Consider the following 11,996-nt stretch of genomic DNA (forward strand, 5'->3'; position numbering starts at 1 on the left):
CCTGCCATCGAGCCAAAATAGCTGTTGCTTGAGTAGCTGTTGTAGCTCAAGTAGCTGTTGCKCAGTGTACGTTGGCTATACCGTGTCTGTTGCACATGCTCGAACTGTTTATTTCAATCTGCAATGGGGAGTTCTGCACTGGTACTACTTGGGTATTGCTACTCATGTATAGAAATAGGACACACAATTTTATCCTAATTATTCCCAAAAAGTGAAGTTTTACTGGTTTAACCCCTATCTAAAGATAAAGTTAAGCATGTTGTCTCAACAAGAAAGTTCTAACAACAACATTGTTCATCTAAGTTTTAATCTGAGGACAAACTAATACCTTGAACTTCAGTGGCAGTATTCTCTGGTTAAAAAAAAAAAAAAAAAAAGAAAGAAAGAAAATAGTGGTTTTCTCTTTCCTGGTTTTGTTTAAAAGTGCAGACTAACTGCAGATTAGTATTAGACTAAAACGTGTTGTCCAACGAGCATATAAAAAATGAAAACATTTAGAATATTGTTACTTTTTAGCAGTTTTCCTTGTACAATTCTAGGTATTGTTGTAAGAACAAAATACAAGATTGGTGGAAGAAATGTCATTTTCTAATTAGTATTATTCTTTTATCAAAAGAAAAGCACATTTATAATACACATTCAGGGACATGCTCAAACACATAAGAGGAAATCCATGTCTCAACCTCTCCCWAATAATCACCTAGCTTTAAAAATAGTCTTGAGCTGGAAAGCTTTTGGGTGGCGGTAGGTAGGAGGAGCTGGCTGCCAGAGCCAGGCAATTGTTCGCTTTCTCATTACAGGCCACAGTGAATGATAAGCACCTCTGCAGCTGTGGAGGGACCATTTGTAGATAAGAAAATGTTTGCATATTTGTGCAATATTGCATAGCTGATAGCTTGCCAGTAGCGACAGGTAAACACATTAAGGAAACCTCTATGATATCTTAGTTGGCTGATGTTTTCCCATTGTTTTGAAGGGACAGGTTGTGAGGGTAAGGTAGGAGGATGAAAAAAAGGTAGGAAAGAGGGAGAGGAATATTTAAGGCTTTTAACTAGTATTTTCTATTAATTCTGAAATTAAGGAACAAGATTGTCAGGTGCATAAGAATAASATTAAGATACCGATTGGGTTCAAAAATTAATTCTAGTTTTGTATCTGGGAAAAAAAAAAAAAAAAGGATCTTTCTTTTTAACTAGACTTTGATTGGATTCCTGTATCCTGTGTTCATCAGAGCCAATATGTCACAAAGACTTGGTGAGCAAGTTGTCTGAAAATGATGCCCATTATTCTGTTTCTGTCCTGGATGGGACTGCTCTTCCATGTGGAATGACAGTGAAGGCTTGCTTCCTTTTAATCTCTGGATTCTCTGAAAATGGCCGTTTTAATGAGCAGAGAATGTGATTTGCATGTGTGGTATATATATATATGTTCTAGGGTATACAGATATTGCAGAAGTTAGAGATTCAGAAGTGAAGAATAACCCTCAGATAAGGACATTATCACATTTTTGTGTCATCATCCAGCTTGAATTAGGATATGGAATAAAAACCTATCTTTAAGTTGTCAGGTGAAGCATGATTCCTGCATTTTTTTTCTTTACTGATGGTCTCAGTTGAGTAATTAGTTGACTAATTATATATTTTAATTTCAGGAAAGTCATAAAGTCAGTGTAAATTCTATGAGCAGAGAAACTTGATTCCACAAAGATTATTTGAAGTTAATATTGTCAAGTGTAGCCCCAGGAAGGTCAGCATGATAGAGGATGATAGAGGGCTATCTTGTGGCTGCTTGGGCAAAGGTGCATGCAACTGCACATGGAGAGGAGCAAGAGGCTACGGCGACGAGGCAAAACTAAGCAGTGAACAGATTCTTCAGGAGGATAAAGAGAGGCCTAAAGGCTGAGGACTAGTAAGTGTTTCTTTTTCCTGCTTCACATAGCTTTTTTTCCTGTCATTTAAAGCTGTTTATGCCTGCTTAGTCTGCAGTGTGACAGGAGGAGTCAAAAAAGCTGTAAGGGGTGAGAAAGAGGGATTCTGTGGGTATCTTTTCAGAAAGTGGGTTGCTGAAGTTGTGTGATGCCACTAGACCAAGCTGAAACTGCCCTTTCAATATGCAGAGTTACTATAGCTTATTTCTGTATTTCTTTAAATGYAAAACAGAAGGAACTATGAAAGGGCTGGAGTGAACTTAGTTATTCAAATTGCCATGGATAAGAAGCAACCCACTATACCTCTTAAATTTAATGCAGTAGAATAAGATGTAATCCACTAGAAATTTTCATGATTGTCATAGGTACATGAAGTACATARGCAAAGCAAGCTATAGAAACAGAGGGAGAAGAGTGGTATAATATGGTTTGAGTTCAAGACTAGTAGTCAGGCGGTGGCAATGCTTCCTTCATACTTGTTCCAGCTTGGGAGCAATCACTTGTGCCAAAAGTTTCCACTACTCAGGTGCTGTGGGACATACAGGATTTATCATGTCCTATGAGACATATGATAAACTAGCTTTGCTGCAAATATGACCCTCTTGAGGAAGTGACATTAATTATCTGTTTCAAGAATTGCTCCAGAAAACCTGCTACGCCTACAGTGACAAATTCTTAACAAGATTTCATTTTTCTTTGGCTTAGCAGCCAATATATAACAACAATCATGCATATTTGCAGTGCCTATGATGGTATGTTCTGTAAGCTAATGGTGATGTATCATGTACAATTATGTTAAAAAGGTGATGTACAGATTTAATTATCTTCCTTTCCAAAAATGTTATAGAAGTAAAATAACAGATGAAAAGAACTTATGTGTGCACCAGTATTGAAGTATCGAATACACATCTTTTTCAGAACTATCTTTGGTGCTAAATGATTTTTTAATGATACATCCAGTTACAAATATGTATGTGTGGAAGATGTGGAAGTAAGTGTAGTGAACTTCCAACCCTGTTGTAAGGACCTGTGATACTGTGATACTCAACACTACATTTAATAGTAACTTTTTATTTATTWCTATCTTACTATTAGAGTTGCCAAAATCCCCTTTGAGGTATTAATTGCTTGTCAGCAACATTATTTTGGTGAGATTACTTTGCCACAACCAAGGATAAAGTATACCTTTAAGTTAACTGGTGTAATTTAAAGGAGAAGTGAAAGGTTTTACATTGCTCTATGATCTTCAGCAGGTATSTTTCTTTTGCTATAGTGTGGATTTGCCCGTCTGTAAAATAGGGATAATAAATAAAATTTATATTTAATGAATAAGTATATTTGTTCATTAAATAGTTTGGCATCTATCTGATGATAAATAGCATTTGTAACAACTATAATTAAAAGAACTGAAAAGCATACTCAAAGCACATTAAAACTTATAAAGGAAGTTGCAAAGGGATTAGGCGTCTTAATCCTTTTGCAGAGGGTAGAAATCAGAGAACTGAAAAGTGCTTCGTAAGTGTGTTTGTGTATGTGAGGTTTTTCTTTGCCTGAATGAGATTATCTGTAGGATGTCTCCCTGCTCTATGGATCTTTGAGTTTTGATTCTACTCCTTTGACAGGACCATGGTCTTTTTGTATTGTGTCTAAACAGAGAAAATGCTGTATCTAAGTCTCTCCTGCTCACTGTTGTTGTTAAAAAAAAAAAAAATCAGCTTTCTCATAGTAAAAATATATTTTAGGCTGCTTCTTAACATAAATAGGARAATTTTAACTCAATTGCAGGAGATTTTACGATGCTAATATGCCAATTCACATGCATGCATATAGAAATATTGCTCTCTATTTGATATTCTTAGGTGTTCATAGCATTGCTTCCTGGCATAACCATGATTCTCATKAACAGTTTAGGAATACAATGTTTTTTGGTAAGTGCATGTGAATATACACAGTTATATAAAAATACGGCATGTGTGTTTATGCATGGATATGTATATATGTGTATATATATGTGTATATACATAAATAGATATGTATATGTCTGATAGATGTTTGAATTTGCAACAGTCTGTTGTATTTTCTACTACGTAGAATGACAATACAAAACCCACCCATTTGGGAGCCTTGCTGTAACTGCGTTTGCAATTCTGTGTTTAAAGCTTTGAACAGCATGATGGCTCATCCCTTATTCTTTCATACTTTTGGGGAGCTCTGTATTTATTTTCGTGCTTGAGTGATATCTCCATTGTGTTTAGAGGAAAACGCTTGAGCTTCACTATGCTTCACTCTTGCTTAAACTGCTCATGAGACCAAACTTTGAAATTAAAAGAGATTTTGAGGAATCTGTGAATGTGGTATGGACCTCTGTAGATTTAAGCTAAAAAAAGATAAGTTCTTATCTCAGCCATCAAGGCACGTGTCTGAAAAGCCTAGGGACCTTAGAAGTATTTTTACCGGTTGTTATTTATTTTAATATTATACTGTGGGGAGAGTTGTATTGCTTTTTTGTACTGTAGACACATTCAAATGTCTCACTTTGAACTAGCGTTTCATAATGCTAAACATCCTTTATATGTATTAAGGAGTGGATCTTGATCAAGCAAATGAAATTGGGAAAAGGGAAGAAAGAGAAAAAAAGAGAAAGAGAGAGAGGGACTATGTGAATAGATTTAAGAGTAGCATATGGACAGAGGCAAAACTATCAGGGCAGAATCATGTCTCCTTAGGTTCTTCTCCGTGTGCATTTTGGGTTGAATTGATTGTTTTTTAGTGTAAGTGCTCACAAGTGTGCACAGCATACCCAGTGAAGCTTTCACAGTACCAATGCAACAGCATTTATATTCTGGATCTCTATTGGAAAAAACTCCTGGGCTGTGGAGGCCCTTTCCAGGAACTCCCTGGACCAGTGACTCATAGATGTTCTGTTGTTGACTGGCAAATACAGATGTTTCTCCTCCTATCTTTTCATTTGATGTCCCCATTTTTATATGAACATCTGTAAGATTTGATGATCTTGAACTTTRTGCTTTAATAGTTTATCCCCTTTATAATGAATCAATTTTGTGAGTCATTTTTTTTCTGAAGGATAGATATTGTGCTCTGTGTTGCTCCTCAGGTTTGTGTCACCAGCAAGTTGTATTAGCACACTCATATTTTTGTTTTAAAATCAACTCACAAAAAAATACTCAAAAGGTTAGTATCATGACTGATTTATAACATTTCTTTAGTATTATAGTTTTATTCTGAGCACAATTCAATGCAATCCTTGTTAGTTCTTTTCCATTGCCATCTGTACTAATCCCCCTTTCTTTAATTAATCTCTAATATGGCACCATTTCAAGGACTAAGTCCAAAAAAGCCCACAAAACCTGAATATATTTCCCCTTGTTTAGCAGATCACTTATCTGATGAGGAAAAGATACAAATAATTAATACATTTTTATTCATCTTGTAGTGCATATTCATCCATTTTCCCATTTACCTCAGTATCTATTCTTTCCTACAAAATATTTTWAAAAATCCTAATGTACCATTCGCCCCAGATTAGCAACTCTGAACACGCCCTCGTTATTTTCTCCCCATTCTTAAATACAGGTGCAATATCTTCTCTTAGATATTTTAGGATTAGCAGACTTTGTACAAAGAAAAATGTTGCTTTTAACATACCAGTTCTTTCAGTATCTTGGGAAGACGTTTTGGGTTCCCTGTTCAGGATACGTTAAACACCTTGAACAGGAAAGATGTATGTGGAACATAGGAGCTGCTTCCATAAGAAACAGCAAACAGCCAGTCAGCTTGAGGGCCTCGTGTTGTTCATCTACTCATCCCCTCATCTACTGGGGAAACCTTTGCTGCTTCAGGGAACTGCTGCTTTGTTTCTCATCTGATGTATTCCTGTGTAGTGCAGGAAAATTGTGAGTGTAGGTGCATAACAAATCAAATGCCTTGTACAATCAGTTGGATCAATGTGTAAAATAGGGGTTTTTTTAAAAAGTAATTTTGCATGTGATTAAAAAAAAAGAAAGCTTGGAGTTAAATTAAGGAATTGAAATGCATATGTTCCACCAGAAAGTGGAAGCATAACCTGGTAACCTGAAAATCAGTTGTAGTTCTTCTCTTCCAACACCTTTAGGAAGTGCTTGTGTGATTAAAAATAACAAACAACTCTTTATATGTAACTTTATATGTAAAATTCCTATGCTTTGGTTTCTGTCTCAAGACACCCAAGTTCTTTAAATGAGAAGAAAGTGAGATTGAGATTGTAAATAGGGAAGAAATCAAGAAAATTTAAATGGGATGGAAAAGAAAATTCATGTCTGAAAAGAGAGAATTTAATGACAGAGGTAGTGAATATCTTATCTGCTCAAAAAAAATGTTCTGGTTGGACAGACTAGGGAAGAAGAGTTGAAGGTATTTTTTCATTCTATTTTTTTTTCTTTTTGAAAGACATTTTTACAATCAAAAGCAGTCATGTAATTGCTGATAGGCAAGTGCGTTTTTTTTATCAGCTTTTGTGAATCATCATAATTACTTTAAAGGTCTGCCTTTAAAGAATATGATGCATTATAAGAAAATCTTCCTGCGAAAGAGACCAACCTGTGATTTCTTAGAAAGAAGGGGTAGTGAATAAGCGATTAATGGTTTAAAGAAATGGACAGATTTGGGAGGAGCTAGTTCATTGTAACAGCTGGATGAGCCCTATCACCATAGCCCTGGCTATAACTTAATGGAACAGAGCTGAATTCCCTTTGGAAAGACATTTGGCTCCTTGTCTTTGACCTTAAATTGAGAGTACTCTAGAAGTAAATATGAATTTACAACCTCTTATGAACTCTTTATTTACTGATGTTTTATTATCCTGTCAATCTGAATGGATGATAATTAAGCCTTTCTTTAGATCCGTARTACAGCTTAACAGAAACACGGGGGCTTTATTATGCATCATAATAGAACTAACAGTGATATGACATGAAGATTTTGATGACACAAGTTAGAGTGTTTCATTTACTTGCACTGTTTCAGGTAAGTCAAATGCTGCATTCTCACCATGCAAATGTTTGTATCGTTAGCTCATAATACATTGCCATAATTTGCCACTTCAGGTCCAGATTATTTCACTAGAATGAGGGGACATATAGAAACTAATGAAGTAAAGATTCTCTCCCCTTCAATCTTTCTCTGGATTTTTTTTTAATTTAAAAATATTTTGGCATGTGAATTAAGTGAGTATTTAAGTTCTTGACAACAGACTGTTCTACGAGTATGCACTTTTAAACATATCTACAGAATAAGTCCAAAATAGAAGTTGCACAAGCCAGATATGGTACAGTACAGGTACTTTCCCCAATTGCGATCTTTGCATTTATAGAACAGCAAAGTTCTGTGGGATAAACTTAAACCAGCATGTGCTACGGCTGAAATAATAGAGGTTGTAACTTCAGCTTCCGCTTTGGAAGCTGAGGCAATCCTCCACTGAGTTCCAGTCACTCGGATCACAGACTTAGTTTTAGCACCCTGTCACTCCCTTCTCTGTGTGAGTGAAGAACTAGTGCTGTAGTCTCACCTGGATGTGGAAGCGGGACTTGTCGGCTGACACGGGCAGAGGCAAAAGATGGGGGTTGTTCCCCTGTCACCAGGTTAAAATACAGTCTCAGGTATCCTGTTCTAGTTCCAGAGACTCTTGTGTGTCTCTCTGAATTTATATGAYGTTTGGGGGAAATTAATGTTCTATACTGTGATAATACTGATAGAGCTTTAAGGYTGGTAAGATGATTCATCTTCTGGTGCATTTTCCTTGAGCGTGTAAATAAGTCACAGGACGGGTAGAGTGTTGCAAAGTAACTCTCAGAGTCATGGCCGAAGCTTGAGGAGGCCGGTGAACAGTTATCAGAAGCAGGTGTTTCTTGTGACCCCAGCTGCTAAGGACTTCTRGTACGGGTGAGGAAAGGGACCAGCAGGCAGCACAGTGAGAGTAACGGGCTGTGAGTGGAAAGGGCAGGATTACAGACTGGGATAGAGCTGTAGTTATTACTGGTTTGGAAACTTGTGTTGCTTTTTGCTCTACTATCAAATGTTAATCCTTATGATTGCCTGTAAATTAGGAATGATGTAAGAATTTGGTGATATATGCAGTGTTTTTAACTGCTTTGACCTCTAAGTTTTCCACTGAAAATGGCATCTTGGTATAATAAATCTAAGCCTGCCAATAAGGCAATGTTGTTGTTATATTTTGCAGATGCCCTGGAGAGGTAGTTCTGCAACCCTGTCCTTCATGGGCTGCAGGTTGAGAGTAGCCTTGATACTCTTAGAAATGGAGTCCTAAGTCCTTGACAACTGTTTTTATTGCRCTTTAGCTACAGGACTATTATTCCTTCAGGCTTCAGAGATGCCCAAGCCTACACCTTGAAAATCTTAACTAAAAGAAGCAAGTTGTTAATTAGATTTAGATAAACCATCAGGAAAACAACAAATGCTTAGTTCTAATCTGTAGCACATTGGGCTTCTATCTTTAATGCTTTCAGAGACCTAGCTGGTCCCATGGCTCAGTTTGGCCTTGCTAGAGGCTGCAAGAGGASAGCCTTACAGAGCTTTAGGGATGGGTATGTGGAATATGGTGCAAAATACACCTGCTTTTTTACCTTTCCAGTTTCTGAAACGGTCACTAATTTGTCATTGCCCAAACTAGCACTAGGAGACGGGGCCTTCTCACCCCGTGCTGGGGCAGTGTTCTCCGCACGGCTGCCGCGGAGCTGATGACGCCGCTCGCGCCTCGCCTCTGAGGGCGGCGCGGGGCCGCGGACGCGCGGGGGCGGCCGCCGCCCCGCGAGCCGTTACGAGGGGGCGGGGCCCGCGGCGGGCGGGGCGGCGGTCACGTGGCGCCGTCACGTGGCGCCGAGTCGGGCCCAGCAGCCGCCGCTGCTGCTGCTCCGGTCGCGGTGAGAGACGGAGCCGCGGGAGGGAAGGGGGGCGGGAGGGAGCGGGCGAGGCGGCGGTAGCTCCGGCAGCAGCAGCAGCTCCGGCAGCAGCGCGGGGCCGGCGCGCGGCGCCGAGGTGAGTGCGAGGCCACCGCCACCGCCGCGCTGGGTCGGTCAGTCGGTCGGTGGGTGGGTGGTGGGCTCCTTCCTGGCGCCCGGCCCGGTGGCGGCCGCGGGCGGGCGGGCCGGGCGCTGCGCGGGGCCGCGGCGGCACCGGGGCTGCTTTTCTTTTGTTCCGATGGGCACCTGTGTGTGTGTGAGTGCGAGTGTGCTGGAGGCGTTCGTCGGGAAAGAAGTCCATTTTGTGCCGTGCCCGCGGAGACCTCGCGACTGCACGTACCGCCTTCGTGAACCTCCCTGACGTACCTCCTAGAGGAGCCGCCCCGAGGGAGCYGCGGCCGCGGCGAGCCTCGCTCGCGGCGACCTGGCCAGGGGGCCACAGCCTCCTTTCTGTGTTATCCCTTGTTATTCTGTTTTTTCCCTCCCTCCCCCAGTCGGTTTCAAAACCTAGAGAACGGTCGATTGGCCCCTAAACGGTTTTTGCTTTTTTTTAATACCTTTTTTTTTCYCCTTTACTGCCGCCTCTCGGGGCGCACCGCCGTGCGGGGGGTGGGATGGGGCCGTTCCCCGCTCCGCGGCGGCTGCCGTCGGCGCCCCCCGTCACCCCCCCGCCGCGGGCCCGCCCGGCGCGGCCGTTGGGATCGGCCGTTGGGATCGGCCGTTGGGGTGGGCCGGGCGGGGCCGTTGGCGCCAGGCTGCCTCCTGCATCACCTGAGACCCTCCGCGCGCTGTCCGTGCTGCCGTTAACCGTATGGTCAGTATTGTTGTTCTTCCCCCTTCCTTCCTTTCCTCCCTCTGGAGAGGGGAGGGAAGATGATTAGGAAATTTACCCCCGGTGGTGTAAAATTTTTGATGTGAGTGTACCGCCTTTGCATTCTTTTGTGTGGTGTCTTTAGCTCATCTGTTTGCGTGCGTGTACACGTTTGAGCAGCCCAGCTTGCCATGGGCAGGCTAGCTAAAGAGCACAGATGTCTTCTACCAGTTGGGTTCTTAATTTGGAATAGACGTTAGAACATACAATGGAGGCAGTTTGGTGGGGTCAGAACGAAGGTCCAGCCAGCTTCAGATCCTCCTTCTGAAAGTGCCAAATAGCGGATGCCTCGGGAACAGTATCGCGATGGGGCGAGCATGGAGCTTTGGGAAACCAGCCAGGCCTCCRGCAGTTTGAGGTCAAGGGACTTCCGAAGTGAGATGGGATGGCTCAGTATTCAAGAGCATTTTTTTCTTCCATGACAATTTATGTGTTTCCAGAAAGGAAGTGAACAAAAACCTCCAGATGGGGGTGGGGGGTRGGGGGGGTGAGAGAGAGGAAAAAAATCTTTCTCTGCTTCTTGAAAAATATAGTTACTGTCATATCATTCCTGCAGGCAGTTCCATTTTCCTGAGGTGAAATCTGCCTGTCAGAGGATTACTGATTTATGGGTAACATACTGTGTTTTTGAATAGGTTAGGTAAGAGGTTTGTACAACAGAGCTTTTCACATGTACAGGAGCTGTAAATAATGCGATTGTTTCTTAATGGCTGTCCTTACAAATTACTTGTGAAATCTATGACTTGGAACTTAAAATATCTGTTTTAGGATACTTAATATGTAACCTCAAAATAGCAAGTACACTATCATAATACAACACTGTGAGGATGCATGAATACAAACCTTAAGTCCTTAGCATCATAGGTTTAAATACATTTGTATTTAAACAGTTAATTTTCATAAAAAGAAGAGATGTATTAATGGAGCAGACTTTTTATTATAACAAGATTTCTGGTAAAACTATTCCAGTAAAACCCTCACAAATTTTCCTGTAATAGTAAAATCTTGGTGTTCCCCAGGGATGCTAGCTATCAGCTGGATCCTGCAGCCTTCATTCAAGAAATAGGAGCTCCTGGTGTGAACTTAACTGAATTGCTCTTCTAAGGAAAGTTTGCAGGTGTGAGCCTCATTATTCGTATGGAATATGAATGTCGAGCAATGCAAAACAACTTTAAAAAAAGGTTGCAGATTTCTCTTCTGGATAGAATCTTAATTAAGAGGTCATTAGTAGTTTGAGGGCTGAATGGAAGTAGTAGTTTGCTGTATATGGATAGATTGAAAATATCTTAGAAAACTGACAGTTATAACTGCTTTGAATGAWTTTTTTTTTTCTGTTATACAATGCTACTTGCTGTTTCTAATAACAGATTGTGGATTTTTCCCCATGTAGTCAACTGTAGTTGCAAATTTGTAACAATTACTGTTACAAAATATGTAGCTTAAAAATGAAAGTACTTGTGAACTATACTGAACACATGGTCAGTCTGTTATTTTTAGTAAATTACTGAATAGGTTTTAAAATGGTTTCCTCATAAGTTTGCACAAAGCTTAATTCCATTAGGCCACTGAATATTTTTACCACAAAATAATTAGTTCAGCTGAACTTTCAAGCAACTTTTGTTTATAACTGTCTTGTATGAAAGTTGTAATTCTTCTAAGATKCGTAAATACCCTTGTTTTGTATAACTATTTGATCATTGTCTGCCTGTGATCAACACAAGAAACTCTATAAAAGGGTCTAACAATAAAATCATCTGTTTGACTTCCACCCTTATGATAAAAACCACAAGCTCATGTTTCTCCTTAGGACAGGTTGCCTTGTTTAATGACAGCTGAAGTCATTTCGTGTTGTAGCTTCTGTAGCCAGGCTGGAAGCTAAGCTTGTTAGGTAGAACCATCATCTCTGCTCAGTGGCAGAAGGGACCCTGCTGAAGAGTGAACATGTGTCCATGACCCCACATCCCTACTTTTGTGTGTGTGACTTGTACTTTGATCTGTGTTTATATATCTGATCCACTTTTTTTTCCATTTTTATGTTTAACTAATGTCTCTTATTTTACAGTACTTTAACATATTTTAAATGATCTCTGTTAATAGCTTTTGCTTTGTCCTTATATTCACGGAAGATGGTAGTATTCCTTAGCTGCATATCAAGTCCTTGATAGCTATAATATTTCAATGTTGGTCAGGAAAATCCMCTAGAAAACTGGGCTGTTTGTATAGT

This window comes from Nothoprocta perdicaria, unplaced genomic scaffold (assembly GCF_003342845.1).
Source record: "Nothoprocta perdicaria isolate Ctin4 unplaced genomic scaffold, notPer1 scaffold_36, whole genome shotgun sequence".
Classification (NCBI taxonomy): Eukaryota; Metazoa; Chordata; class Aves; order Tinamiformes; family Tinamidae; genus Nothoprocta; species Nothoprocta perdicaria.